This window comes from Ciconia boyciana, chromosome 2, assembly GCF_034638445.1.
Source record: "Ciconia boyciana chromosome 2, ASM3463844v1, whole genome shotgun sequence".
Taxonomy (NCBI): domain Eukaryota; kingdom Metazoa; phylum Chordata; class Aves; order Ciconiiformes; family Ciconiidae; genus Ciconia; species Ciconia boyciana.
The window spans coordinates 107,934,429-107,961,979 of NC_132935.1; the positions used below are offsets into that span (position 1 = coordinate 107,934,429).

Consider the following 27,551-nt stretch of genomic DNA (forward strand, 5'->3'; position numbering starts at 1 on the left):
CCAGTAGCTCCCACTATAGTCACAAAGTCTTTACTCACAGGTATCAATTCTTGATTTAAAACAGAGAAAGAAGCACCTGTGTCTACTAAGAATTCTACTTCTTTCTCTTGTCTGCCCAGTCCTCCTCTACTTTCAGAGAGCCTTCCCCTTCCTCGTCCTCTAAATCCTTTTCTATTCACCATTCCTCTCTGTTCCAAGGCTGCCTCCGTGCGGCGGGAGGTTAACACCACAATCCTTCTGCCACTCCATGCGATTCTGCAAAGTAAAAAACATGTCCGCATACATAACCTCATCCCATTTTCCTTCTCTCCATAAGAACAACATTAACTACAACATAGTATTATAATTTAAAGATCCATTAAAGAGCCATTTTTCACCATCTTCTAATTTGTACAGGGGCCACCACTGATTACAATATTTGATTAATGTTTTCTTATTCACACTCCCACCTAGTTGTCCCCCTCTTTCCAATGTGCTAAGATACATCCTAGGGGGCTTTTCTTTACAATACCACCACTTTGCTGTCCCCCCATTCTACCTTACTGATTCTGTACTTCCGTTATTCTCCCACAGATTATTTTAATAACCTCAACCTGTCGCGCTTTATCCTGCCACTCTGACCACGTTCCACAATTCTCACATTGGATATCTCACCCAAATACAACGCATACATTTGGGTCACAAATAAAACAATTTACGAGGAAAAGCGGTTCACATTCATTTTCAGGGTGACACACACAGGTCTCCAGGTTTTTCACACTCACTTTGCAGTCACACAGTGTCTCAGTCACTCACCAGTCACACCAGAGTTAACTCAGCTCATTCATACTTAATTGCCGATTTTGCAGTGCCTAACGAATATATCCAAATTCAATACCAATAAACCAATATCCTAGTTCAGTGCCAGTAAATCCATACCGCCAACAGTACAGACTCATGCAGGTTTCATAAGTGTACCAATACCAAAAAGCACGTTATTGCAGAAGTACAAGGCTTAACCCGTGCCTGTACCAACGTACTAAATACCAAATGTATACCCTCAGGCACTAGTAGCCTGGTATACGGCGCTCAGCATAGGATGTCTCCTACGACTTACGAGAACCTTCCAAATGACTGGTCCCAAATTCCAAAAGAGAAAAGATTTAAAGAATACCTTTTTCCTTTAGATGGTCCTTGTCTGCTCCCGCAGTGATCCGATTGAGGCGAGGAGTCCCTCCGGGAAATCCCGGGGGTACCCTAGGGAGTCCTGTTCTCAGCGGGTCCTGCAGCTGAGCAGAGCGGGTCCCATCTGGGGTGCCAAACTGTTCCCGTGAAAAGCCGAAATCAGAACTCAATAGTCGGGATGACTATTAAGCAGGTATTCTTTATTGCAGCGCTGGGCAGCACTGGGGATCGCTCCGCCACAAGTGCCCCGCCAGGTTAGCACAACACATCAGTTCATATACAGAAAAATCATACCTAGTCATCAGATTTCCTGAAAAGCGCAGTTTTATGGTGATGAGTTCCCGGAATTCATTTACATAGTCCAAGCATGCGCAGTAAAATTAGGGTTAGGGTCTTTTCACCCTCCCAGTGGTCTTCCATAGTCTTCCTCACGTTGTCCACTAGTCGAACTTTGGGCTTCCTTTGTCCATATATAGTCATTGAATTAGCTCATCAGTCCTTCGGCCTCGGAATGTCATAAGGGGGTCGATTTAAGCTAGTTCGTTGGTGCTTATCTTTGGCACAATCGTCCTGAGTCCCTGTTATCAGTGATTTAATTAGGAAGCCTAACGAGCTCGCTCAAGGCCTGTTTAGTCCTATCAGGTAAGAAGTCACAGGAAATGTCCCACCATCAACTCTGCTCAGCAGGTAACCAAAACTATCTTTGCAGGGGAAGAGAACAAAAGAGAACAAGGATGCTAGTGAAACTAAAAAAATGCAAGTCTATGTCTTAGTCAGGGATTGGCAGGGATTTAACCCTTTCAGTGTTATAAAACCAGTTAAGTATCTTGAAACATAAGCCAATCTTCTAATCTGGAGAGGACAGTTTTCAAAGGCACCATGTTTAAAAAGTAAATGTGGGTTCAGTTCTAATCAAAACAATGGAGAGGTAAACAACCAAAGGCCAAATCTGAAAAAGGACTTATGTCGTATTTACAATGCAGCTATAAAAACATGACTGCCAACACCACTCAAGTAGGTAGCCTAAATTTAACTTGTGTTTGTTTACAGTATGTATCAGTAGTTTACTGTAATCACTTTTCAAACCCATCAGTTGCTTTCAATTGTTCTGCAGGATACATACACCTAGGTCAGCTTTATATTAGCTACTGAAGGTGCCAGCAGCAGAACAGAGGCCTAGATTTCTGCATGTATTATAAAACCTGCCTGGTTTTCTGAGGTTTCAACAAATCAGAACCCACTTTGTTCTATGACAACTAATGATCCAAGATGCAGCTGGCCACCCATTCAAGGTGGGAGCTGTGGATTTATGTCCTCCTGAGTAGAATAGGAAATTGAGAAGCCTGGATGCTCTCAAGGTTGGGTGCCCAGGATCAGAGTTCTGAGTGTGGGTGGGATACAAGGCTTAGAGAACTGTAGCCTAGTGCAAACTTTCAGGTCACAAACCAACAGCATTTTAGGGGGTTAAGAAGTTAACATTTTTGTTAGTTTGCATAATGGAGAAGAGGTATAAGATCTGAGGCTGAAATCTTGGAAAGGGCTCGCATGTTAGACTAGAGGGTGAGGGAATGAATCAACAAATATGCTTTGACTTCAAATGTTCGTGTATAGTCCATACCAAGTATATTAAGACAGTTGTAAAGTTAAGCTTTCACAATGAAGGATTAGGTGGCTATAAGCCTTCTGCTACAGATGCAATGCTGTATAAGCTATCCCATACTGTGTTTTCAAAGGCATGCTTCTACTCAGAAATATATGTAAAAATCAGACAGTTTTTCAGAGGTAAAAAGGACACATTTGAGGAGTTTGCTTTGTAACGCTTTTTCTGCAGCAAGAGACTTGATAACTGTCATTCATCCGCCTCCTGCCAAACTGAAAAAGGTATCAAGCAAGTAAGAAAAAGCTAGAGGCTTTGCATTGTGTTGAAATAATTCCTTAATTTTAGCACTGAAGAGTGATAAATTTGCATCATGTTTGCTTCTGCTGTTCAAACACACAATATGCTCTATAAAGGCTGTAATAACTTTCAGGTGACTTTGTAGAAAGATAAACCTATTAAAGGAATAAAAACATAGCCATGTTTATCTAATACACAAATAACATGTAAAAATTCTGCCAAACTCCCACTTCAGATACCTACTTCCTTTATTGAATCTGGTTCTGACTCCTAATGCCCTTTTGGATTTACCACCCTTAAGTTCAGAGATTTTTCCACTTCAAATAGCCAGAATATAAAACAAAGACCTGCCACTCTATGTGATGAGCAGAAGCAATAGAGGCAAAAATAACTCTTCTTCACTTTGTGGTGGTTCAGAATGCAATGCAAATGAGCTGTCTGGTACCTAGATTGAAGAATCACCTATATGCAATGAACAGCAATGAAAAACAACCCAGACAGGACCAGTTATGCTTCCCAAACACATACTCAGCATCTTTCAGCCAGAAGTCATTTTTCCCCCTGCAGTTCTGTAAGCAGGACACTGAGAATTCAGAAACACTTTTTAATTATAAACTAAAAACTTAGCTTCAGGCTTTATTTTACTTAGCTGGAGTATTTAATGATTATGATATTTTTAAAAATACATATTTTATTTAAATATCAGTTCAGACACAACACAGCAATATTTTGGTCTGAGACCCAAGTTAAAGAACAGGGGCAAAAGGAACAAAAGGCAATTTCACCAAAAACAAAGGTGGAGAAGCCACAGCCAAGTTCCCACAGTCTTGACAGACACTTTTACAAAAACAGTACATTTGAGCTTTTTAAGAACTGGTTGTAAGCATTTTCCATTAAGTTCCTGATTTCTTCATCTTCATCAGGAAATTCAGGCCTATCCTTAAAATTAAAGCAGAAATTCTAACATAGTCATCTGACCCCAGAAATTCTGTTGTTGTTTCTTTTGTTGCCGTGAAAAGCCAAAATCAGGACTCAATAGTCGGGATGACTATTAAGCAGGCATTCTTTATTGCAGCGCTGGGCAGCACTGGGGATCGCTCCGCCACAAGTGCCCCGCCAGGTTAGCACAACACATCAGTTCATATACAGAAAAATCATACCTAGTCATCAGATTTCCTGAAAAGGGCCGTTTTATGGTGATGAGTTCCCGGAATTCATTTACATAGTCCAAGCATGCGCAGTAAAATTAGGGTTAGGGTCTTTTCACCCTCCCAGTGGTCTTCCATAGTCTTCCTCACGTTGTCCACTAGTCGAACTTTGGGCTTCCTTTGTCCATATATAGTCATTGAATTAGCTCATCAGTCCTTCGGCCTCGGAATGTCATAAGGGGGTCGATTTAAGCTAGTTCGTTGGTGCTTATCTTTGGCACAATCGTCCTGAGTCCCTGTTATCAGTGATTTAATTAGGAAGCCTAACGAGCTCGCTCAAGGCCTGTTTAGTCCTATCAGGTAAGAAGTCACAGGAAATGTCCCACCATCAACTCTGCTCAGCAGGTAACCAAAACTATCTTTGCAGGGGAAGAGAACAAAAGAGAACAAAGATGCAAGTGAAACTAAAAAAAAATGCAAGTCTATGTATCATGGTAAGGTCTTAGTCAGGGATTGTCAGGGATTTAACCCCTTCACTTTAAAATAGAAGAAAATAGAACCTCCAAGTATCAGACTGCCATGATGAAGGTTGATAGCAATACCAGCAAAATATGCTTTCTCCCAACAGCAAAACACCCTGATAAATAAAGACAGATAGTAAATTCTGCCTAATGATTGCAACACAATACAGATGTTCTTTAAAACTTTCAAAGCAGGCATTTCACATTGCCCAGAGACACCAGGAGGGTAAACAGGATGTTTAGGTAATCTGGGGCAAAATATCACAGTATTGTCTTTCACTTAACCGGAGAGAACTACTAGTTTCCTTAGAGTAATGATCTCCTGCTGATTTTACTCATGGGTTAATCAATCTTATGTCATTTTCTACTTTGTTTTGCACTATTATCTATCAGTGTTACTTTATTTTATCAATTGTTTCCAAAGGTCCCAGAAGAGGCAGAGTCCCTGTTTCAGGCACTGAAAAAAAACCAAACCAACTTCAGAAAGACTATTACTTTGTAGTAAGGACTCCCAGAATGTGAAAGGACTCCCATTCTGGCTAGTAAGGTTTCTGCTGGGGGTCCTAACAACACTTTATCAGCCTTGTTCCCTCCCCCACTTCCCCTTAATGTCTTATTCGTGCTGCCAGTGTGAGCCATCAAGCTTCTAAGAATAAACCTGAAAACTTATGTAAAATAATGGACAGACCATTATAGTAACCAAAATTAGATTTTGCTACTAATTTAAGGATAACAAAGATGGAAATAGATAACATTATATACAACAGTCAGAAGGAGGGACTAACTCAAAATTTAAAGAGTAATGCCATCAACATCCAAGTTAAAAATTAATAGAGTTAAGAAATTAAGAGATATCAAACCAATATCTGTCCATAATTAAGAGGTTAGCTAATTATTTTGCCTGTTCACATGATATCAGGGATTTCTCAATTTCCACTGAAGCTGTGACGAGAACTCAAGGATTCTTGGTATCCTTCTGACATTAAGCTCTTTGAAAAGTAGCACTGAAACTTGTTCTAAAGTTTAATTCCTTAATATGATATAGATTTATTTCTGTTTAAATTCAAGTCTTCCCCTTCCATTGTTCTAATAAATGCCATACCTTCGGGATTTTAAAATACACGGTACTACAGGCCCTATGCATTCACACCAAGCTGATGTTAAAGAACTGTAAGTCCACTTCACGTGATTTCCTCATTCTCAGCACAGCTATTGGGAGGGAGGACCTCCAACCCCCAAGAAAGCATATCTGTCTTCAGAGCTGTAGACCTCTTTGTCCAGAATTTACTCTTCTGGTCCCATTTGGAATGTACATGGGTCATCAATGTACCCTATGGGTTCCCATAAGCTGACTCAGCGGATTCACTCTCTCCTAATACCAGTGATTTCACTGTAGCTTAAGGCTATTTACATCCACTGAGGATCTGCCCCCAGATGGAGAAAGAAGTGTTGATAGATGTTTGTGTCTAAAGGTGCCACCTCTGACTATTAAAACACCAGTGGAAAAGGTCCAATTTATTGCAAATTGTATCTGCCCTTTTTGTATTTATTGCAAAGTGTATCTGCCCTTCCTTTGGCAATAAAAGAAAAAAACTGCTCCACTCATGTAAACCTCTACAGACCAATAAACAGTTCAAGAGAGACAATAAATAACACCACCCCTGTCACCCCAGATTTGTGTATAAAAATCTGTTTTTAGAACCATTCACATTTCTTTCCTGTAAGTTTCAGTTCTGGAGGGCAGAGGAGGAAGAGGAGTGGCAGCCGCCTTAGCACAATGTGCTGAAATGTATTTGTCTCAAATAGCCAGAGACTAATAATACAGCTAAGAGGTTAGGCCTTTACTGGTGTGCATGTGTGTGTGTTTGCACATGCATATGAGTGGAGCTGGAGCTGCAAATACCTACCCTATAATCTAGGATGGCAAATAATAAAGGATGTGTATCTGGATATATCATAATGAAAACAATTATTAAGCTTATGTAGCATCTGATGAAGAACAGAAAAAAATATCTCATGGTGTCACTGGAATCAGGAATAAACCTCTTAACACCAATGTAACATTAAGAAGCCACCAATGTAACATTAAGAAGCAGGCATTCTCTTTATTGCAGCGCTGGATGCACAGGAGATCCTTCCACCTAACGTGCATACCAGTTTACACAGACCTAGGTTCATTTATACAGTATAGCTTTCCATGTGCATAGGTTTTCGCACTACTAGGTGGGACTATGTTAATTAGTAGCTTACATAATGATGATTTAGCATAACGCATGCTCAGTTTTTCACATGGGGGTCCTCTGGTGGTCGTAGACCCCAAAACCATGCTTTACAGGTCATGAGTTCAGGGTCATTCTTCCTTTTAAGGCTTAATTTTCTCCATTGTTAAATATCACATGCTAGAAGATCTGGTTTCACCAGGATATTCTTGGGTTTTCTTTTGTTCCTTCTTGGTTGACCCTTTGAACTTTATTCTTTACATGTTCCTCACTTATTTTCCAACAATGGTCTTGATACAGATAGGTAACTGCCATGGCTTTTCACTGAAGATAAAGTTTGCAGATTGTCACTCAAATGCCTTTTAAGGGTAGCATTTTCAGTGCTAGTAGGCAATACTCTGGTGATTACAGGGCACCTTTTTAAAAAGTGAAAATGCATATGTGTGTTTTCAAGTTAATATAACTACTCATTGGTGCACATCCTTAAGAACAACAGATGACCTATGCGACAGAGAAAAATCAAGGGTTCAGAAAAGTGGAAGAAAAAATTAAAACAAACCTTTTTTTTTTCTGCACTTGGCTACTCTGGGCGCATTTATGGGCATAAGTCTGAACACAATGGCCATACAGCCAAGACATGAGTGTGAACATATAGATTTGGTAACAATTAGCAAAATTAACTAAAAAAAAAAATCAACTTAATTGATTATTATATATATAATTGTGTTTGAGGGGTGATTACCAGACTATCAGTTCTATCAAGTCACATTGAGTGGTCCATAAAGCAATACTGATCAATACACTTTGTGTTCTCAGTTAAAAGGTGTATATCAACATGATATACAACACAACCACATTTCAATAGGATGCTCATTTAATTTCAACCAGCACATGAATGGCTTTCATTCTTGTCTAAATAAACAGGGTGCTTAGAAAGTGTAACAGCCTATTTGACTCCTGGGATTGGTGAACCGTGTATCACTAGGACTAAATTCCCCCTTGCCCAAAATGATAGAAGGAGCTTTGCTAAAAGAGTGGTGGGGTGGCTACCAATGAAAGCTAAAGATCTTGTTCAGAAATACACCCAGTTTGGTCTTTGTCTCTTAGTCATTGTCTTTGTTTACAATAAACTGCCTCTCTCTTTTTCTTCTTTTTAAAGGGAGTGGGAGAAAGGAGGAGATTTAGTTATAGTTGCTGAAACTGCTCTGAGCATCTATTATTATTACTGTAACAGAGTTTTTTTGTACTGTGGCACCTTGTCATTTCCTTCATACAATCTGAATGCATTTGAGCAGGTGCAACTCCATGAAGTACAGTTAACTTATGTAATAGAAAAATTTATGTACCTATATATTATATTGGTTCTTTCATAATACTTTGAATTAAAGTTGATAAAATCTCCAGTGAGCAGCTAACTAGAGGATAAGACTGAGTATCTTACTTTTATACTTCATTGCTTTGTACTGTACTGCCAGAAAGCTATTTTTAGACCTGCTCTGCAGTTGCACAGTTGCTTATATCTTGTCTAAGGGAAGTAAGGTTGCTCTACTGAGACTTTGCCCTTCTCTCAAGGGTAAACTAAAATCCATTAAACTTAAATATGTGCTGTAAACCCTGTGCATTAGTGGCTGTGATGGAAATATTATGTAGTTATTTATAACAAGATATCCATTTGGGGAAGTGAAAATAGATAGGCATATCTGAAAATTGTTGCCTCTTCATTCTCCTCTTAAAGTCATTGTCTTTGTGCCTAAAGCTTGAAAGTTTGTTTTGCTGGCACCACGACAAAGTAAGCAAATGTATCTCCATAGAACAGATCACTGCTGCCTACAACCCCACAATAAATAACTTGTGAAAGGTAGTACAGACATTCAACCAGAGCCTACATTGCTCCAAAGAAATCCACACAAATATTTCTGATTACGTGGGTTGTTTTTCAAACACACACAGCCGCTCATATTACTGGGGATAAGTAAATAGCAGAGTCAGAGAAAAAATATTAATCTACCTAAATATAGGTAGATAGGAATATACCTATATTGATAGACATGAGCAAGTATGTACATGCACACACACACACATGCTAAGTCATTGTAAAACACACACACATGCTAAGTCATTGTAAAATTGACTACAGACATACTGAAGGTGTCTTATCCTGACTCTGCTCTAATAAATTACACAGATTCAGATAAATATTATTTAACCATCAGCTTTTGTAGCTGATGCTAAAACAGGGAACTGAAGATGGAGGAAACTTGAAGGGAGGAAACAGAAAATCTGAACGAGATTCCTTTGAGGCCATGCTGTAAGATACAAGAGCCTCGGAACTAAAATAATATATTACTTAATACTAGTTCTTCTAGTATTAAGCAATCTTCTTCTCTGGTCTTCTAATAATTTTCTTTTCTGAGTCTATGTTATGCATCTAAATGTACTCAAGTTAAAGGGCAAGTGTTATGTCCAAAAGCAACACTCAGTCACTTACAAAGAAGACCTACCTAGCTGTGGTTTTCCCTGCTATTCTTTGGAGGGATCCTGTACAGTCCTCACATTAAATCCACTTTGATGAAATTTATACACACACTAGATGCAGGAACTGACTTGTCAGTCTTTCAAATAAGCCATTTTGCCTTCCAATGAACTCCATCAACCTACAAAAATGTTCTTTATAGCTTACGGAGGAAAGCAAAGAGAGATGCACTAACAGACAGCTAGTTGATCTTACAAGATTTGATGAGGTCTGCGGCCAGCTGTCTTATAAATTGTTAAGAAAAACAGCTATAGTAAAATTCTTAGCAGTAAGAGTTAAAGTTGTTATACTGAAATTGTAGTTTTAATTATTCTAGCTCAAAATTCTGAACAAGATTATGACTTCTCTGAAACAAAAGAATACAGACAGCAGCCACATCTAGGTTTCTGGTTTGGGAAGCAGAACATGAGTCTTTTGCTTCATGCCTTACTATACAACAAGGCAGACGTCATGAGTGAAAAAGATAGTATTAAAAAAAAGAATGTGTGTGCATATATGTATGTGAAAACATGTTGCTTCTCTTCTTGCAATCACTTACTGCTGGTCTCCAGTCTACTTTAACCAAATCTGTGCACTGTCTGCATTATATTCTCATACATTTGAAAAACAACAAAAAACAGAAAGATGTCAATAAGAAGGGAAGGCTACATAATGAGTGAGTAGGATGGTTTTGCTCAGTATGAGAAAGACGACGAATCAAAGCAGGACATGGCATTTGACTGATTCCTGGGCAGCTTCTGCTACCTTGTCTCATAGCTTACCATTAATGTTTTGTGGGCTTGGCACCACAAATGAATCTACTGCTTTTTAGCAGTGGGAAGAAAAAGCTAGGAGGTACTTTTTATTTAGATAATTATGGGAACAAATAAAATGTGCCCTTGAGAACATGTCTATCCAAAATTAATGGCATTAAACACAGATAATCCTGAACTAGAATGACATGTTCAGGATATAGAATTATTTTTCTAAGGTTACATTGAACTTCTAGACTCAGAGAGGCCATGTCGGAAAAAGAAAAGAGATGCTTTGAAGAATTTAAAACAGTTGGAACTTTACTAACATATGTCTGTTCTGGCAGACAGAAGCATGTATTGTATATATAAATGCCCAGGATATGTTTTGCTTGAAGTTCAAAGCCCAGGCTGTCACATTTCTGTGGCCATTTGCAGTGTCTGAAAAACAGAGTTCATGTGCAAACAAACCTTGAGACAGACACCTTGAAACAAGACAGACAGGTAAGTGGGGACTAAGAGGAGTTTCAGAGATGCAAAACCAAAATATGCCAAGAGATTGAAAAAGTTTGTATCAGCTTCTGTCCTACGTTACAAAGAATCCTGAATTCAAACAAGCTCGTGTGCGTAAACCGAAGAACCCCCCCCCAAAAAAAAAAGGATCTCGCCCACCCTAAACCCAAGAGCTGCAAAACCAATAATACTTTTGCTCCTTTGGCTATTTACCTCCTTTCTATTTCAACATACACTACAGACAGGACTGTGATTACTGTGATTACCAGGATTAGTAACATCATCACACCATCCTGCCCCCATCTTCCTCCCCAGTCTTGCTTCCCACACTAAATTCTGTTCAACACTTCCTTTGATGTAAGGATGGATTTGTTTCAGTGTGACTGCTCCTGTTCCCCATGCACACCACATGTCATTGCTCAACACATCCCTCAAAGTATTCTGTAGCTTCCCAAGTGCTGCCTGCTGACACCTTATCTGTTGTTTACATAACTTCATTCCTGGTATTGGACATGCAGTACTCCTTTTGCTTGGTATCATCTCTAACTGAGTAGAGGGGTGGAGAAAAAGTACATAACCCTTAAATCCTCCAGCTTAATTTAAGAGTTTCCCTTGTTGTGTAACATAGAGATCTATTTCCTTTCAACCTTGAAATTGGAAATGCAGAATTGTTCCAATTGGTCAGACTAAGACCTTCCACGGTAGGGTAAATTTTGCCCAGACCCTGCCTGACCGACACTGTAGGCAGCTGGAGCTCGACCTAGTTCCCCCATGACCTGACTTACTGACTAGATCTGCACTCCAGGTAGCCTTATCTCTGACTTGCCTCCTGGAGTGACTTTGGACCTATGTTACAGGCAGATTGTCTCTGGCCCTGCCTCTTGCTGTTCCTCACTGGACTTCCTGGATTGACCTCCAACATGACTTATGACTTTGCCTTGGCTGATGATCCCTGGATTGTCAACAGATCCTGTAACTATCCCCAGCTTGACCCAGCTCAGAGCTGGTGGGCACCCCATCAGTGAGCCCCCAGGCTGCACTGGGGTCACCTGCATCTCCCAGCTTGGCCCCTTCATGGAGCAGCCCTGTTTGTGCTGCCTTCTGATGGGATGGCTCCTGCTCTCCCCAGGCAACTATTCATTACAGCAGTAGCACTAGAGTTTCTTTACATGGAGCAGACATAAAAGAAGATCATCTCCTTTTCCACATGACCTACCCCTGTTTTACTCTTGTGGCTATGCTCACAGAGTTGAGCATGTCCACTGTGCCATCACTGTATTAAAAAAAAAAAAAAAAGCACAGGAAACTAAAATACCAGACTGCAACAAACCAGTACACTGAAATGGCGTAACCATCTCATGAGACCAAAGAGTTCTTGAGGGCATGTAGGATGAATAAGTGCTATCACATTCTTCTTTATCAGTTTTGGTACTTTGTATCCAAAAGGGAAGATCTAGTAGAGCTTTTTTTGACCATGCTTCTATTGTGATGGTATTAGAATGAGGCATAAAATAGTTCCCATAACCTGCAGAAAATGTAAAGGTTTCAAAAAAATCCTTATCCCAAACCAGGGCGAAAAAAAGTCAGTATACACAAAAGGTTCACGGTGCAGAAATCCTTTCTTATATATCCAAAGCAAATTAAATTTATTTGTTTCATTTCAGTAACTCATAATATTCGACTTCAATAATAATTGGTTTCCATTTTAGTTACCTTAAGGATGAGATTAAAAAAAAGAAATCACTTTCTACCACAGAACTGGAATTTTTCAGTTTAGCAATGTCAAGCAGGAGTTTTACAAAAACAGAATGTTTGTCCTGTGTTAAATTATTCATTTGTTTTCTGTGCTGGCAGTTGGTGAAGACCATTCTGTAGCACCAGACTTCCTCCAGACCCTGCAGAAGTAGCTTAAGGCACCCAACTCAGTACTGACAACTCCAGGGTGAAACCAAGTATTTAAAAGCTAGTTTGAAGGTCAAGTGTTAGAGATGCTGGAGCACAAGAGCTGTACTGTAGCCCCAAAATGACCACAACTAACCATCACAGGCAAAGATTACAGAAGCTTGTCAGGCACTTACACACTAAGCCTCATCTTATTTATGTAGAAATACAAAATGAATACCATGTTTCTTGTGCAAAGAAATGTCCCTTTGATCTTCTATTCTTTGACATCTAGACAGCAGTATCTATCTGAATATTTAATAAATGTGCCAATTTCTCTGTGAGCAGAGTATACACTAAAATCCAGCAATTAACAAAGCAGCTCAGGAAAAAAAAAAAAGGCAAACAAACAAAAACCCCAACATCCTGAGCAATCTTTTGAGTCAGAGACCAGATGAATCTTTAAAAAGATAAATACATATTCTTTTAACTTTTTTGACACCCTTTTTTTTTTTGTTTTTGTTTTGTTCTTCCTCTTCGGCACTCCATGTGGCTAATCTCAGGTCAACTTCCTTTTGCAAAGCTTCTAGCCAAGATTTTTCAGAGGTTTGGGCTGACACTGCAACTTCTTGGGATCTTCTCTCAGTTGCCACTAGGAAAACAAAAAAAGTCTATTGCAGGCCACGTTTTTAATTACTAGCTTAGTTCTTTTTTAAATGTCATTTACTATTTAAAGCTCTCTTTTTGACTCCTGCGGTATTTGAGTTGCATTCAGGGCCTGTCAGTTAGGAATAAAAATTGGCAGTTGGAAGACAGCCACTGTCAGGTTTTAGAAAGCTTACCAATCCTTTACCTCATTCTGTGAGAAAATACAACACCCAGGAATTTGGGAGGCTAAAACAACTGTGCTCTTTACTCATCGTGACTGATACTGTGGCAGCTCTCTCCCACGTGAGACAATGCTACACCATTAACATAGAAGTGTGCTGACAAAACCAGAACCAAAATGTCACAACTGACAACGCAAGAACTTCAATGGGGCAGGCACTCACAAATCTGAGTGACTGTTTCAGGAACTAAATACAGAGATAAAATATTAATTTATGCATTCATTCTCCAGAAAGACATACTCGTGTAATTTAAGAAGCACCAAGGTTTACAAAAGAAGGAATGGGAATCAGGACTTCTGTAATAGATTAATAGTCATCAGGAAGTGATTTGGTGCAGTGATACTGATTTGGCGAAACGTATACTGCCAGCTTTCTCTGGCATATGATCCCAGTATATTTGACTGAGAATTTCAGCAAAACTGATCCTGCAGTGGAGAACGCCCTTTACTTTGCAAAGCCTTTGTCCTATACTTGGAAGAAATAAAAGGGTAAACATAATTTCTGTAGTGAATAGCATTAAAAATATTCCTCTCCTAAATAACCCAATAGTGTTCTATACATAGATTTTTTTAAAAAGCACTTAACATTTTATAGAAATACATGCCAGCTGTCATAGGGAGCAAAATCCCTGTAGTACCTAAGGGCTGGAAAGTATCTTTTGGTTTTTTTACCTGCAATAACAAGTGGTATTTTGGCAATGATTGCAATGTTGTTCTTTTGTTTCTTTCTTAATGAAGCTTTACACTGGAAGGCTTCATTGTGTGTGGTTCTAAAGAGAAAATAAGTAGGAAAATGATGTCTGTCCTAATGGCATTTGAGGAGGATCATGCTAGACTACATTGTTGCTGGATGCTTTGTTAGGGTGGCAGTAAAGAAGCAATTCTATTACCACCTTTTCTTTCTTTGTCAGAAGCATTACCATAAAAATGGATCACATGGGTTAAAGAGTTTGTTCTCATCACAATCTTTGCCATTGAAATACACTCTATCATAAGACACCATGAGTTTTTCCAAAATAATTTTCATTGTTCCTTCAAATATCTCATGATGTATCTGCAATACAGGCTGCTGGTGAAACACATTGCAAACAAAATCCCCTTTTTTAAAAACTGGACCTTTATTTCACATGCTATCGAGCACTTTAATGATATACTTTTTCATACAAAAGTAGGGGAGAGGAGACTAAATTTTGTATCAAGCTCTGCTCTGGATATGCTGTGTGACTTGAGAGTTTCTAGTCCTCCAGATGACAGAGTTGCTTCATATGTGTGGGCTAGACATTTTATAAAGTAACAGAATTTTATGAAAACAGGTATTTCAAGCCTGGTAGTAAAATCATCAGAAGTGGACAAGTGAGAAAAGAATTAATAGCACCAGAACCACACACAAAAATGTACATGTGTCACATTCAGAACAGTTACTACAGTCATCGTGTGTTTTTCGTTATTTTTCTAAGGGTTATACCAAGAGAAGCTAACCCCTTATATAAAGAACATCACCTCTTGTGTTAACTCAAAGTAATGAAAATTGCACATAATGGTCATCTCTCTCTTTTTTAGCTGACCATGGTAACACAAAGGGGCTTGTAGTCACAAAAACACGGTACTTTGCACTTGACATCACCATTCAGTTTGCTGGTGAACAAGGTCTTACACATATCTCATCTTGATGACGGCTGATTGTAGAGAACACAATTGCAACAGGCCCTGCCTTTCCTTTGGGATCCTGTTCAATCTCTTGAGCTTTCAATTTATTTCCTATTTCAGACTGTAGTGTGCAGTGTAGTTCCCCATCTTTAAGGGAAAAAAGTGTTTCATGGAACAGATGCACATAGTAAGAGTAGCTTGGGTCTACTATTCTCCCCTAAGTCTGTTACAAAATACTGAAGGGAATCTCTGTTTTAATTACTTTATAATTGGTGTGTCAGAATTAACAATTTTAGAATTCTTTCCTTCTTACCTAGTAAGACACACTTGCTAAGCATACAGTGAGCTTCACTGGAGTTAGAAATAATGATTGTATTTTGTTTTTCCCTGTAAATGTTTTCAAAATATCTTTAAAGTAACATGCTTTGATCAGGATACATTTTATGCAAATGCCTGTATAATATAATTTCATTGACATAAATAGGTACACAGCAGAAACATAAAAGATACGTTATCCTGTCATTTTCCATGAACAATATTCTGCAGATGGCTCAGTTCCAAAGTGCTCATTTGTGCTGGAAAGACTGATTTGTGCATGTGAGTGCATATCAATACAAGGAAGTAAAGGTCCTACATGAAACCAAATGTCTCTAGTTATTCTGGACATGAGGAGGCAGAATCAATGAGAATTTGTCTGTGTTCACCTACCTCAGAGTCACAGTTCAAGTAGATATAAAAGAACACTCAGTCAAACTTGTCACAGAAACTTGCAGGTCCAGCACTTGGCAGTTTCCCAGTACACATCTTTTTTCTCTATTCAGGTAGCTCCACCTGTATCAACCAAAAAACAGTCTGAGCATTAGGGTTAAAACACTTTTTTAGACTTCTTGATTATATATGTATGGTTTATAATTTCATCTATGCTTTTGAATTATTTCAATTATTTTGTGTATTGAAATTGAAAATAAAAAGCAGTAGTAGACTGAAAGCATCTAGTGACATGTTTACATTAACTCTGAAAGATTGTGATTTTTCTACAACATCTAAATCCCACAACTTACTATTGTAATAAATAATTGCAGTCAGCAATTACATTCATTGTATGTGTTATTTCAATAATGTTATTGTGTGTTAGGATGCTTATTCTATTTTATTCCTTTGCCAGCTTGACTACTGGTACAATTTTATTGTCATTACCACAGTATGATTGTTATTGCTCAGAATTGCACAATACAAAATGTGATATTTATTTTTAAAATAAGGTAATTTCTCCTTTAAAAATTGTTTTATAATGTGGGATAATAAATTGAAGGGAAAAAAATTCCAACAACTTTCAATAACTCTCAAATTAAGAAATTTTGTGCAACATTCATAAGGATAATGTGTATTGTAAGAAAAGAAACAAGAAGCCTGAAATTATTTGTACATAAGCAAATTTTACATGAAAATACCATATTTCTGTCTTCACTGATCCAAGAGGAACAGATGATTTCTCACTACCATCTTTAGGCATTTAAATAAAGGCCTAAAACTAGAAGTGTAGGATCACAACATACTCAGAAGAGAGAGGCAGACATCTACAGAAAGTGTTTGAGAGCACCACAGTTGCAAAACTAGCTGTTGATTAACTCCAGTACTCTAAATGGCTCCTTGGAGACACAAAACTCTCTCTGTGAAGTGCTGGAAGATACTCTGTCCCTAAAGTAGGCACGTGTTTTAGATGGTATATATACACATCTTTCCTCCACATAATGTTAAAGTACAGACATTTCTTTCCACATGCTGAAAAAGATGTTGCACTTAAAGGTATCTGAACAAGGAAAAAGGGATTGTTGATTTTAGCTCAAGAGATGACCATTTCTAGGCTAGGCAGTCTCTCTCCCAGATCTAAATGATTCACTTAGTCTGGTAGTCATTAACAGGAGCTGCAGCACCAGCTCATCCAGCCCCTAGTCTGTAATCTGTCAGCACAGACAAGCGGGAAGGCAGGCAATTTATAGTTAATACACGATAAAAATCTCAGTAGAACTTCATAAATGCTGTAACAGTGCCATGTTTTGTACATAACGACACTATCCAGAAACACTTCAGCTGGAAGAGAAATAATTCCAGCAGATTTCTCTACTCTCTCTGAGTAGAGACACTGCAGTAGAGCAGGTATTTCTCTGCAACCTGTGGAGAGGACCACGCTTGTGCAGATATCCACACCGCAGCCCATGGAGGGTCCCACACTGTAGCAGGTGGATATTTCCTGAAGGAAGCTGCAGCCAAATGAGAGTCCACACTGGAGCATGTTTATCCTGAGGGACTGTAGCCTCCACTGTGGAGACACCAACAGTGGAGCAGGCAAGAAGTGTGAGGAGGCATGAGCAGCAGAGAGGGACTGTTATGGACCAACTGCAACCCCACATTAACCATCCCGCTGTACTTCTCAGGAGTCAGGGGCTGGGGGGGAGTTAGGGGAGTCATGAATGAAGGGGTGAAGTTGAGTCCAGGAAGAAGAGGTGTGGGGGAATGTGTTTTAGTTTTTGTCTTTGTTTCTCTGGTGTCTTTGCCTGACCAATCTAGTGGCCTCCTATGATGGAGTGACTGCATCAGTGGACAAGGGAAGAGCAACTGATGTCATTTACCTGGACTTTTGCAAGGCCTTTGACACAGTCCCCCACAACATTCATACATCTGAATTGAAGAGATATGGGTTCGATGAATGGACTGTTCAACGCATAAGGAACTGGCTGGATGCCTGCATGCAAGAATTACAGTCAATGGCTCAAATGGAAACCAGTAATGAGTGATGTCCCTCAAGGGTCTGTACTAGGACCAATACATATATCTTTATTAATGGCATAGACAGTGGGATTGAGTGCACACTCAGCAAGTTTGCAGAAGACACCAAGCTGAGTAGTGCAGCTGATATACTCGAGGGAATGGATGTCATCCAGAGGGACCTTGACAGGCTTAAGGAGTGGGCCCCTTTGAACCTCATGACGTTCAACAAGTCCAAGTGCAAGGTCCTGTACATGGGTCAGGGAAAATCTCAGTATCCATACAGACTGGGGGATGAATGGATTGAGAGCAGCCCTGTGGAGGACAACTTGGGGATACTGGTGGATGAAAAATTGGACATGAGCTGGCAATGTGCGCTTGCAGCCCAGAAAGCCAATCATCTTCCGGGCTGCGTAGAAAGAAGCATGGCCATCAGGTCAAGGGAGGTGATTCTCCCTCTCTACTCCACTCTCATGAGACCCCACCTGGAATACTGTGTCCAGCTCTGGGGCCCCCAGCGCAAGAAAGATATGGACATGTTAAAGCGGGTCCAGAGGAGGGCTACAAAAATGATCAAAGGGCTGGAAAACGTCTCCTGTGAAGAAAGGCTGATAGAGTTGGAGTTGTTCAGCCTGGAGAAGAGAAAGCTCCAGGGAGAACTTATTGCAGCCTTTCTTATAAAAGGTCCTAAAGGGGGCTTATAAGAAAGTTGGCAAAAGGCTTTTTACCAAGGCCTGTAATGACAGGACAAAGGGAAAGTTTTAAACTGCAAGAGGGTAGATTTAGATAGAATCATGGTATATGTCAAGTTGGAAGGGACCCATAAGGATCATCAAGTCCAACTCCAAGGAAGATGGTCTTTCATTTAATTTGCCTTTTCCATGACCAAAACTGCTGGTTGGGGTGGGGAGAACAGCAGGGGAACTGTCTCCTCCCATCACCCACCCCTTTGCAAGGGAGGAGAGGCTTTCCTTGTGAAAACCCCAGCCAGTGACCCCCAGATTGGATATAAGGAAGAGATTTTTTATGATAAGGGTGGTGAGACACTGGACCAGGTTGCCCAGAGAAGTTGTGGATGCCCCATCCCTGGAAGTGTTCAAGGTCAGGTTACATGGGGCTCTGAGCAACCTGATCTAGTGAAAGATGTCCCATGGCAGGGGAGTTGGACTAGGGGATCTTTGAAGGACTCTTCCAGCCCAAAACTTTCTATGATTCTCCTCATTCAACTCTATTTTAATGGGCAATAAATTAAAATCATTTTCCCCAAGTTGAATCTGGTTTGTCCATGACAGTAATTGGTACATGATCTCCTTGTCCTTATCTTGACCCACAAGCTTTTTCATCTTATTTTCTCCCTCTGTCCTGTTGAGGAGGGAGAGTGAGAGAGCAGCTGGGTGGGTATCTGACAGCCAGCCACACTATATCTCTTGAAAACAGCCCAAGTTGACCTTAGCTTATCTATCCAGCATTATAAACTTCAAATAAAATCTTGCCTGAAAAATATCAGTAGGAGTTTTGCTCTTTTATTCATAAATTTCTGCTGCCCCTCATGTCTCTATTGTAACTAATCAGTTGTGCCGTATCATTTTTTGTTAGAAAAGGTTGCACCTTTTCCGCCTATAGGAAATTGTACCACCTATACTGAGATTAACTGTACTAACTTTGTCTAGTACAAAGCAAATCATTAAGGAAATCCTTAAGTGGTTGTTATTTGTTCCATCATGAAGCTGAGGAAAACTGTGTAATCACATGATTAAAGGCCACATGTATGTAAAGTCACTCAATGAATCTACATCAAGAAACTTAATTAAGATTGGCAGACATTTTAATTTAATTACTTCTAAGTGCTTCACTTTCCCTCTGTACTCTTTCTTAAAAAAAAAAAAAAAAAAAAATCAACAATATCTGTACTTCTATAAACAACCAGAAAAGAAGTCAGTGAAATTCTGTAGAAATTGCAATGCCAGGGAATAGTATTATTTAATGAAAAGAGCTAAGGCAAGGCTGCACCTTAACAGAAATATAATAGTTTCAAGTGGTTGGGTGTCCTGTAAAATTGGTATCAACCTTGAATTTTATGGCATTCCTTATGTCTCTGCTAACATGGTTGTTTCTTCTCCTGAGGAGAATGTTGCTGTGAAAGTTGTTTTATATGTAATTGTATACACTCAGCTGTTTTCTCTGGGCACTTGTATCATCCTACAGATATTTCAGTTAAATGTGTAATTTTATTCTTAATATTTTATAGAAAGATACATGGAAACAAGCAAAAAGACTTCATATTGACTGTTCATGTTAAAACACAGCCTTCAGGCATGTCTTCAATGTATATTCATCTACTCATGATTACCCCACGTTCTTGAAGTCAATATGTTTATACTAGCTATACTTATACTTGCACCTTTCCACTGTAAAAGAAGAACAAAACCAAAATGGCTTAAAATCTACATAGAGAAGAGAATCACCTAATTTGAGCCCACATGTACCACCTGCTATTTATTTTAGGTTCTTTGTGAGTAGAAACAGAGTGAATGTAATTGAATGCATGAGGACAGAATCATATTACTGAGCTAGGTATATGATAGCAGGTGCCTGGAAAAATTGCTATGACAGTGTACCAAGGAAGACATGAAACCTACATTCTCTCACATAGATCAGGATGGAGAGGAAATTAATATTTCTCTTATCTAATATTTTTTCCATAGCTGATTTGCAGGGCATGTTTCCAGAGAAATGAAGGCTTAGAAAAATCATATTGGCAAGGAGAAGACCGAAATGGATGTTTTCTGAATAGTAGGAGTGTCACATATATCAAGTTCCAGATTAGCAACAGGCAAACGCTAAAAGGCTTGACTTAGATCTTCTCTTTTGCATTTAGGAACTGATTCAAATCTGCCTAAGCAAATGGGAAAAAATTCACTGGTGTGTGGTTCAGCTCTTTAAATAACCCTTTCATATAAGAATCTCAACATAGTTTACTCACAGTTTTTATTACCTACACTGGAGATAAGCACTGGGCCTTCGAAAATGAGGATGATCACAATGCAAATCTGTGATTTTGGATGCCCATATTTTCAGTTGGTTCTCTGATCCAAAACTTGGAGTATGATTTTCAGAAGCATAATTCTGAGTTCTGTTATTTGAATAATTTTTAATTCTGTCATTGGGTCTCTTCACTTTGAAAACCACAATGTTCTTGAACTCTAAGCACCCAAATGCAGTACTGGCCTATGGAAACTAGGTTCAGGCTTGCATGACTAACATATGTGCAGAAAAGACCAAAAGTAGAGATAACATCTCTAACATAAGAATAGGTATGCAAGAAGGTATGTGAATAACCTCAGTATACCTACATGTTGCAAAAGGAGCAGTATAGACCTAATTAAACATCTAATTCACGTCCTGAACCACAGTTTTGAAGGTATTTCCATAAATCATCCTGTCTTTGTACTCAAGAGACATTAAATAGTTATTCCCAGTGTTGTTTGAAAATATAGACTGTTTCTTTAGCCACTCGTAAGAGTGAAACCTTCGTAGCTTGTGAGTGGAGGTGAAGCATGCCATCCCCTCTTAGCAGCCACAGCCCTGCATCTCTCCTACCCTGGACAAAGACAGAAGCTGCCCAGCACAGTGCAGCTTTCTCATGAAAGCAGCTGTGCTCTGTGTGGTAGGTGTAAGAAGAAATTGATTGCAGCTGATTCTATAAGGAGAGAGTAGTTTCTCTGCTTGGGAGGGAGGGCAGAATTTCACAGGGACTGTGAGAAAGCATCCCCAAATTAGTTCCTGCCTGGATAGGACCACACTGATATTAACTACTTCATTTCAGAATATGTCTGTTGTTTCAAAATTCCTTTGACAAGTCAAGAGTTATTTTTACGTTACAAGACATTACATTTCTTCATAGCCCATTGAGTTTCTGCCTCAACTGTTACAATTCTCAGTTTATTATGAGATTCAGTAGTTGTTAAAAACACTGTGGCTGGATACATTAAAATTTTAGTGAAATTGAGTCTCTAAGGGAATCAGGTGTTTCATCTGAGACCTGGATAAGTGATCCAAAAATCAAGGGAAGCTGCTCCTTCTCTCCCTGTCCCTGTATTTCTCCTCACACTCACACACACCACTAATACATTATTTATCCTACAGACAACTTGAAGACATTACTATTTCTTTGTTAACTTAAAGTGAGTTTAAACAGAATTATAAATAAATAGCAAACAAGTTTAGTTTTCTTTAATATATCAGAAGCTAAGGTTGCATTGCTAACAACTTTTGATCCCATCTCAATAAACACATTTGCCTTGCAGCTCCTGAGCAAGATAATTCAGTGAAGTAAAGTGAATTTCAATGGCCTCAGCAGATGTTTAAAGTTCTGCACATACAGGAGCTGAATAAATACTTACCTAAATATGGGTAGTTATAACCAACAAGTTCCAAGGCAAATTTTGGTCTCCCTATTAATATTGGTAAAGAGAATGGGACTTTCAAAATATTCAAAGGCAGAAGAAAGAATTTTAAGAAATCTAGGAGTCACACAATCATAACAAATATGAAATCTTACAAATGAAGCAAATTTCAGAACTCCTAGGGAACCTGTAGAGTAAGTCACTTGAAGCAACAGTGACGGCAGCTCTAGTTATCAGGCAACATGCAGACAGATCTTGATTAGTCTGATTATGCATCGTCCTACACTCACTTCACCCCAAAGTGTTGTTTCAAGCCATCTGTTATGAAAGGGCAGAGTTGTTCAGAAATAAAGACAGAGGTACTGCATTGTCTTCTGTCAAATTCTTCCCTGTCTGGCAGTTTACACAGACCTGACAACACTAAGGCAGCCAAATAAACAGTAAGACTGTTATATTTCATTATGTCCAACTCTATCTCATGTATTTCTTTTGTTCATCCACTGTCTACAGTCTTACAAATAGATTTTAACACCTGAAGTCTGAATGATACAATTCTGGCTGCAGCTGCAGTTCAGACCCCTTGAAATCTTCTCAACTTTCATGCATTCCATTACCAGTGATGTCTCAGAGCAATGGACTATGGGACTTCACTACAGATGCTGCCATAATCCTGGTATTTCATGGCCCTTGACATTAAATGCAGTCTACCAGGTGGCTTAAGCTTTGATTGTGTCTATAGGGAAGCACAGAGGCAGAGCTATTTCTTAAAAGAAATGGGTTATTCAGCCCAAGTGGGGTTGTACCAGAAGCCTTCCTGGCATGTAGCTAACTAAATAATCCAGTTTCACATAATTACCATTTCTGACCAGCTCTAGTTTCACAAAATACACAGTGGTGACCAAAGAGATTTTTCTACCCAAATTGCCAGACTTGAGCAACAAAAGTCTGTGACTGTTTTGAAAAGCAGGGGTTCCTGAATGCCATCTGAGAACAGCACATGCTTTGATTTGGATGGTTACTCTTGCACTCATAGAAGATGAGCTTAACATCCTTCACAGAGAGTACAGCTTACCACTGAAGCCTCAGGAGAAGTGGCAAAAGTAGTGCTATAGCATATGTCATCACTAACTTACTGCTAAAGCTACTATCCATAGGTCCTGATACGGGGTGTCTGAGGTTTTCTCATTAGTAGTTTCCTTTTTCCGTTTTGCTAGACATTTTGACATTGAGATTTGTTATTCACAAGTTGCCTTTGTCTAGGAGCTGGGGGATAAGGCTTTGCAACACAGACTGTTGTGAGAGACTGAAAGAGTTAATGTCTCAAACATTGTAGCGAAGCGAGGCGGCGAGGCAAGGCGCTATTTGCATGATGATGGCAGGTCGGAGAGCACGGGGTGGGGGAGAGCGAGAGCGGGATGTGCGGGACGTGGAGAGCACGTCGGAGGACGCGCTGTTCCGGGTTCCGCCAGACCTTACCATGTATGGCCAGAGATCACACAGAGTTGATCTGAGGCTTGCAACCGCCCGAGAGACCCCTCGCGACCACCCCCCTCCCCCAGCGCCTGCGCAGAAGATTGAGAACTTTCTAGAAGAAGAACCATGCAAGTCCTGAAGGGGCGTACCTGGAGGTGGGGATTAGCTTACAAAAGACACACCTTCCAGGGAACTGCGTGCGCCTATCACTGGAGGATTGCGAAGTCTGTAATCGTGGGATCCAAGGGTGGTGATACTTTTTCTTTCTCTTTCCTCCTTTCTTTTTCTCGCTTCTCTCTTCCTCTACTCTTCCAATATATGTAAGTTTGGGATAAATTGTGACGGGTTGCCCATAAAATAGCTCCATTGCCAAATTGCCTCTGTCTGTTCATTGAGCTCGCCAGTTCATTAAGTTTGTCCGTTTGTGGAATTCGCCAGTTAATAAAGTTGCTGGCCAGACTGTTCCTCTGAGTCATTGTCGTGACTCTACTGATCACGTGGCTCTGCTGAGCAGAGATTGGCTTTTGCCGGCACACAAACCGTCAGGGAATCGAAAAGATTTCACCCATCTCACAACCCACCGAGTGGGATGAGACAACTGTGAAACAGAGAAAGAGAGGAAATGAGTTAGAAATTGAAATGGCAGCTTTGTTGATGGCATTTTGTTCATCTAGTCCACTGTACTATAGTGCAGTTGAATAAACTGTTTCCAGTGTACCTCAGAAAAAATATGAAAGAGCAATGAGTATGTATTTCTTTCCTCCTTTTAGCAAAGAAATGAAATTGCTACCAAATGTTCCTTATAATAGAAGTTGTTATTGCCTATGAAGTTTTAAAGTAGTAGTATATATAAAAACTTAACCTTCCAGGGAACCACAAGTAACCTCAGAGAAAACTATCACTATGAATAGCTCCTATCATGTCTTGTTCAACTCACTTTTTATACTATCTGTTTAACTGGATCAATATAATATAAAACTAGTTAAGTACATGTTGCAAACTGCTTCCCAAATACAGCTCTTGGTGTCTGATACTTATGTTTAGGAGAATGTAGAAGGTATTCGATATGAGGGACCTAGGTTCAAGCTGTCAGGAATAGAAAGAACTCACTAATTAAGAAACTGATTTAGACTTACATCTCAGTATTCAGGGATTTCAAGAAATCTTGGAGCTTGGGTTTGCTTCAGGGCAATTTATAAAACAGTTAAAAATAGCAATATTTTCTAGTTTCCATACACAAACCTTCTTATTAGGGAAAATAATATGTATTTGCATGGATATCTATATATAGAAATTATGTTGCACATATGTATTTATTAATAGAAGTAAACTTACATATATTTTTAAAAGAAAGAGGGAAGGAAATAGTAAACACAAGATACACTAAATTTTAACAATGGCTATTATCCATAGGAGCTGTTAGGCTCCTGGAAATCCTGGAAAATCTATAGACAAAGTCATTCTAGACACTTGTAATGCTTATGATCAATGTTAGGTTATGTGATTATGGATCTTGGTTACATTGGTTAAAACATTTCCTACAAGAGATGAAAACATGAAGCAAACTGTAATGAAGAGCACACGAGAGAATGGAAGACAGTCTCAAATCAATCTAATTTAATTTCATTTTTAGTAAGAGTACTCAGCTTAGGTAGGTACTTCAAACAGACTGTGTTCACATGCAGGAGTTATGAAACCAACTCACATTGAAAATGGTAGGGGATGACACAGTAAAAGGGGTAATAAAAAATGGGACCCACATCCATAGGTTACACTGAGATAAAAGAGCATATGCAAAGGTGCTGCACATACCTTGGTAGATGCCATTTATTCAAGTTTAAAATTTAGCTGGGTATACAAACGGGGGCCATTGCATTACTCCCTTTGTGCTCCTGTTGGTGTGTGTTTTGCTTCAGAGATTTCGAGGAAGAAATCCGCAGTCTCGGGGAAGCTCTGTAACTCTTTCTAGTTGCTTGAGCTTTCATTGACAGAAACAAAAGCTACTGCTTTGCTTCTTAATTCTACCTCATATCTGATCGGTCATGAATTTCACATTTACTGAATTACATCTACTGCTTACGATACTGTGACTTTGCTGCATGAGGCAAAGGCCAACACAATGTCCTATTTATAAAAATACACACAAAATTTGTATTTATGTTTGGCCTAAGGTACTGAATGTTGTTCTGACTAGCTTGAAGAAATTACAACTGAAACTATTTCTATAAAGAAGATAATTTTATGTAAAATGTAAGCTCTGATTTCTTCTGGCTTCAAGAAAGGTATTAAAACGCACAAGCACTTTGCATTCAGAAACAGCACAAAACAGCACAGTTGGCACAAACCAAAAAAATCCAAAAGCAAAAAACCCTAATCTGACTACAAAAAAAGGATATAGTGTTGACCTAGAACTAATAGATGAAATTCTGTTAAAGTTAATTTTACTTTTTTTTCTTCTTTTCTCCCCATCTTTTGGGAAGATCCCTTGGGTTTTGATGGAAGAGTGTTTTGATAGGTGAGAAATAGCTATCTGCTAGAGATTTACAGTGTTCTTGGAAAAACACCATAACTTCATTCAATGGACAGGGAAATGGAGGCACAGAATGACAAAGCAAGCTGGTAGCTCACCCAACAGATCAGTAACAGGAATAGAAGACAGAATACCCGAACCACAGCTCCAAATACTATCAGCTAGGACACGCTACTTCTCGCAATTCATAGTGACACACAAAAATGCATTTTTCGTTTTAGAAAAATGCTTCTGATGTTTCTACTGTTATCCCTTGTTGAACCATTTCCACAGTGTTGTGGTTTTTACCCTGCTCTTAATACACCAATGTCGTTTTCTGTTACACTGCAGAGCTGCACCCGAGATAAACATGCTATGGGAAGTCTAATTATGAGTATATTGGAACCTGTTCATTTAATTTATAGCTTTAATGTTCTTTGAATGCAGACTTTTATAGTGAATGAATATTGTAATTGACCCGTTGTGAACAAACTGCTTGAATTAATTTCACTCCTGCCACAAAGCCTTGCCTTGAGATTTCAGGCCCCAGCAATAATAGATAAGTAAAAAAGGATTTAAGAACATGGTAATGAGCAGATCAATAATATGTATATTACGATAGATATCCATTTTTATATGCATGCAAAATGAGTACAAGGTGATGAATCCTGGTAAGACTGAAGCCTGGGCTGCTGCTTCAGTTACAAGACGATACAGAATCTGATTGGATTCTCTATTATCTCTTCTTTATGTGAAACACAGACTTGGGAGGGGGTGGAGGGTGTGAAGATTTGGTGACCTATTATTTGTACCACGCCAGACCCTCTGGAAAAAGTAAGCAAGCTGTAACCAAAGTACCTAATCAACCTGCAAATCAATCACTTCTTTAAGTATTTCCACTGTATCAGACCTACAGAATCATGAGATTGCCTATTGGCCTCCCAGCTTTTAAATTTTAGAGGAAATTGTCCTCAAAATGAAGGCTTATTCCACCCTATAAATCCACAGGCAAGGGTGCACTATTCCCATGTTGATAAAGGGACTTTCCGTTTCCCTGTCCCTAAGAACCCAGAAATTTGTAATGAAATGAAATAGCTTTATCACCCAGTGACATTCACAGTTCCTCCTGTAAATTGCATCCATCTCTATAGCAGTGAATGTTGAACTACAGTCAGCCCCTACTTTGGTCAGCCCCTACTTTGGTCAGCCCCTACTTCCCCCTCCCAAAGTTATTATTTCTGTCCCTCTGAGGAA

General features: G+C 39.2%; 1 long non-coding RNA gene across 1 annotated transcript; it reads right to left on the bottom strand.

The window, feature by feature from the left end:
• Positions 1-12,981: 12,981 nt before the first annotated feature.
• Positions 12,982-24,239, bottom strand: LOC140647035 (uncharacterized). Its single transcript, XR_012040643.1, has 3 exons — positions 23,938-24,239; positions 15,852-15,974; positions 12,982-13,259 (listed from the first exon to the last, which is right to left on the bottom strand). It is a non-coding gene; the product is annotated as an uncharacterized lncRNA (long non-coding RNA).
• Positions 24,240-27,551: the final 3,312 nt, after the last annotated feature.